This window comes from Otolemur garnettii, unplaced genomic scaffold (genome assembly GCF_000181295.1).
Source record: "Otolemur garnettii isolate 467f Iridium unplaced genomic scaffold, OtoGar3 scaffold00027, whole genome shotgun sequence".
Taxonomy (NCBI): Eukaryota; Metazoa; Chordata; class Mammalia; order Primates; family Galagidae; genus Otolemur; species Otolemur garnettii.
In genome coordinates, this window is record NW_003852422.1 from 18275937 (window position 1) to 18280822 (window position 4886).

Genomic DNA, 4886 nt, shown 5'->3' on the forward strand with positions numbered 1-4886 from the left:
GGCACTCTACCCAGGGGGATAGCTTGAGGCTCCGTCTCAAAAAAAAAAAAAAAAAAAAAAGTTGTTGAAATGGAGAAAATGTAAATAAACGAAAAAAATCCTATGTTGATGAATCAGAAGACTTAACATTAAGACAGCAGTCCTTCCCAAACTGATAATACAGATGCGTTGCAATCCCTATCAAAATTCCAACTGGTTTCATTGTAGAAATTGACAAGCTGATTCTAAACTTCTTACAAGATTTCAAAGAATGCAGAATATCCAAAATAATCCTGGAAAATAAGAAAGGAGGAAGACTCACAGTCCCTGATTTCAAAACCCACTACAAAGTAACACCAATCAAGACAATGTGATTAGAAGTATAAAACTTATAAGAAATCATAGTGGTAAAGCTCCATGGCCTTGGATTTGGGAAAGGAATCTTAGATATGACCAAAAGCATGAGGAAACAAATTGAAATTTTATAAGAATTGAAATTTTTTCTGCTTCACGGGGCATCATCAAGAAAGTGAAAAGACAAGTCACAGAATGAGAGAAAACAATTGCAAATCATATTTCTGTTATGGACTGGTACCTAGAATATAGTCTTACAACTCAAAGGACAACCCAGTTTTTAAGGTGGGTAAAAGGTCTGAACTTAAAAGATGCTGTGTAGCATTACTCATGAGAAAAATGCAAATCAAAGCCACAGTGAGATGTGATTAATTACACAAAATAGCTGGAATCAAAAGGTCACGTAACCACAAGTGTTGGCAAGAATGTGGGAGAGAAGCAGGAAGGTTCCTGCACCACAGGTGGGGATGTGCCATAGTGCACCACTTTGGAAAACAGTCTGACGGTTCCTTAAATGGTGAAACTTGGAGTTACAATATGGCTTGGCAATTTCATTTCTAAACAGTTAGGTGCTCAAGAGAAATAAAAATGTGTCCACACAAAAACTTAGACCTGAATGTTTACAGCAGCATTATTCATAATAGCCAAAAGGTGGAAGCAACCCAAATGTTCATCCACAGACAAATGAATAAACAACACGTGGTATAGACATACAATGAAATATCGTTCGGCCATAGAAAGGAATGAAGTACTGATACATACAGCAACATGGATGATTCACAAAAGACCACATACTGTATGGTTTTATTCATATAAAGTTCAGAATATGAAAGTAATTTAAATACATAATAGATTAGTAGTTGCTTAAGATAACAGGAGGATGGGCGGTGCCTGTGGCTCAAGGAGTAGCCCCATATACCAGAGGTGGCGGATTCAAACCCAGCCCCGGCCAAAAACGGCAAAAAAACCCCCCAAAACAAGAGGAATGGCTAGGGAATGCAGGATGATAACTCAAAGATATAGGGTTTCTTTTTGAGATGATGAAAATGTTTTAAAATTTACTTTGGTAGCTTGGTGCCTGTAGCTCAGCGGCTAGGGTGCCAGCTACATATACTGGAGCTGGTGGGTTAGAATCCAGCCCGGGCCTGCCAAACAACAATGACAACTGCAACAAAAAATAGCTGAGTGTTGTGGCAGGTGCCTGTAGTCCCAGCTACTTGGGAGGCTGAGGCAAGAGAATTGCTTAAGCCCAAGAGTTTGAGGTTGCTGTGAACTGTGACACCATGGCACTCTACTGAGGGCGACATAGTGAGACTCTGTCTCAAAAAAAATTGTAAAATTTGCTTTGGGGATCATTGCACATATCTGTGAGTATACTAAGTACCATGGGTGAACTGTAGGCATGTGAATTATATCTCGATAATGCTATTAACAATAAAAAGAAAAACTGTACAAACATGATATGATTAATGTAATAGTAAATTAGAGAAGTAGTACATTTTAAAATATGACCTCAGCTTGGAGGAGATAGTTTGCAACTTTGAGTTGAAAAAAAATTACTCATAAAAGTTCACTTGTATACTCAGGTAAAAATTTAACATACGTATTTACATTTGCCTTTTTAAATTTTAAGAAATTTTTAATCTTCATTCAATCTTTATTCCATGTTATGATGACAGACACACACACACATACCCGTACCCCACAGGGATAAAAGGTACCTATAAACCAGAATTAGAAATTCCACTGTGTTTAATTTGTTCTACTATTATGTGACTCAAAATTTTCATTAAAACTTTTAGTTAAATGAAAATCATTAATTTTACATGGATTCTGTAAAGAGTAATTTAGCTAAAGAAAGGAGTTTAGGGCCTTTCCTGCTCCCCCCCTCCCTTTTTTCTGTCTTTTCAGGGACTGCTAGCCTGTCATCAGTTAACCTTGGAGTACTTTGTGCTTTATAGTTTGGCTTAGGGACTCTGAAACCATGTGAAGTCGTCATCTATTTTAAGATGCAGCTCCAGGCAGCGCCTGTGGCTCAGTGGGTAGGGCGCCTGCCCCATATACTGAGGGTGGTGGATTCAAACCTGGCCCCAGCCAAACTGCAACAAAAAATAGCTGGGCATTGTGGCGGGTGCCTGTAGTCCCAGCTACTCGGGAGGCTGAGGCAGGAGAATCGCCTAAGCCCAGGAGTTGGAGGTTGCTGTGAGCTGTGTGCTGTGTGACACCATAGCACTCTACTGAGGGCAATAAAGTGAGACTCGGTCTCTATAAAAAAAAAAAAAAAAGAAAGAAAGAAAGATGCAGTTTCACCCCTTTTAACATCCTTAAAATCGGGATGCATCTTTCCATTTTTTGTGACCACGGTTTAATTCACTGTTGTTTCTTTAGATGTTCATAAAATAGGTTTTCGCAATCTATAGACTCTCACAATCAATAAAATACGGGAGAATCCTTCCCCTCGTTGCTATTAAAGGACTTTAAAAGGGGGAGAAAGGTGTTATATTAGAGAGAAAATGATTAATTTAAATGCAGAGGAAATTTATAATTCACTTGTAGTTTTAGAAGCATTTACATGTGCAGATGCTTTCATGAAAAGTCAGTAATTATTATATAATTCTCAAACAAAACTTATATGAGCCTAATGAACATTTTGACTTTTCTTCAGAGAACACATTTACAGATAGAAAGTTGTCTTAATACTTTGTTTTTGTTATTTCTTTTTGTTTTTGAGATAGGGTATCATTCTGTAGCTTGGGCTACAGTGCAGTGGCATCAGCCTAGCTCATTGCAACTTCAAACTGCTGGGCTCAAGGGGTCGGTCCTCTTGCCTCAGCCTCCCAGGTACCTGAGACTACAAGTGTGCACCACCATGCCCAACTATTTTGGGTGGAGATAGAGTATCAATATTGCCCAGAATAAATACTTAGTTTTCCAAAAACTTCAACTTATTTAATGCAGAGTCACCATTCTCCCAACAAGCTGATCTTATCTCTGAAATAATAAAGATTAACTTATGCCTGCTGGAAAAAAAGGTCTCAGTCCTCAGAATGGACTACCGACTAATAAATGTAGAAGGAAGGAATAATGGAATTAAAGAATTATTAATTTATGCCAAGCCTAGTGAGTGAAAGTTTGATGAAACACAGGATATTTACACAACTTAAAGTACACCTTCACAAATAACGTGTTAATTTTAGAGGTAAAGTGGGCAGGCTCCACCTTAACCGAGTGAACATAAGTCTTCTCTTAGTACCTCTGATTGACCTAACTGTTCAATTGATTGTCATTCCCTATCAGAAATCACCTACAAACTCTACTTCAAAAGCCCAAAACAATATCTGAATATCACTAAATTGTGGAATTCAAAACACTGTGCTCTTTTGGGTTAAAAAGTGAGGACACAAAATTCAACAAAAAAGGAAGGGTGTTTACATATGCAGTTATTACCACTCTTCCCACAGCTTTGACATATGTTGAGGCACCAATGGCTTAAAGTACTGTTTCTCCTGCCAGATGTGGGAAAGATTGCTGATTCTCCAAAGAATGAAAGTCTTATATCTGCATGCTTAAATTTCAGAGCTGAAGTAGTTCAAACCCCTGCTGCCTGTTTTGTATGATTGGGTCACCACGTCGTACAAAAAAAAAAAAAAAAAAAAAAAAAATTGAATGATTTCAAAAAAGTGCTTCGAGAATCAAAATCTGTTGTCTCTGTCTTTGCTCAAAGGGCGATACAGCAGAGAGAATAAGTCTGAGGATCTGAGCTATGGATTCATTATTTAATGAAGTTTTTTATATATTTTTGAAGATGACTACGAGAATTCATTACAAACGACGTTTTTTACAATTAAAAGTCATAACACGTACATCCTCTAGTTCAGCAACTAAGTCCCTTCCTTGAACATAGGTCTGAATTGATTTCCCAACGAGCTTTATCAAAAACAAATTCTACATTGCTATGTAACTTAAAATGAAGTGATTAAATACTTCCTAAAGAGTTTGGTTTTTTTTTTCTTTTTGGGGCCGAATACAGTGGTTCTAGGTACTTTGCATTTTCATTTTAGATTTAACTCATGAATTTCTAAAACTTAAATCTCTATGATGAGATTGTGTGGGCTATGACATCTTTGCAATGTTGAGTCTTTCAATCTATGTATATAATGGATATACAGGTCTATCTATATCTACATATATACACAGGTGTTTCGAAAGTCACCCCTAAAGTCTCCATGCATAGGGATAATGGGAAATTGTAGGTAAATGTATCTTTATTTACAAAATATTCATTAGAAAATTTCATGAAGAGGTGGCCAACACATCGAGAATATTTTGTAAATATTTTGTAAGATTTTGTAATTATTCTACTTACATTTAATTATTGATATGATTTATTTATGCCTGTCATTTTGCTATTTGTTTTCTAGTCCCATCTGTGTTTAGTTTTTCTGTTCTTTCTACTTGTATTCTTATGTGTTAATCAAAATCTTTCATAATTCCATTTAAATTTCTTTCTTTTTTTCTGGGTTACTCTGTGGACTTTACCCTGTCACTTAGAT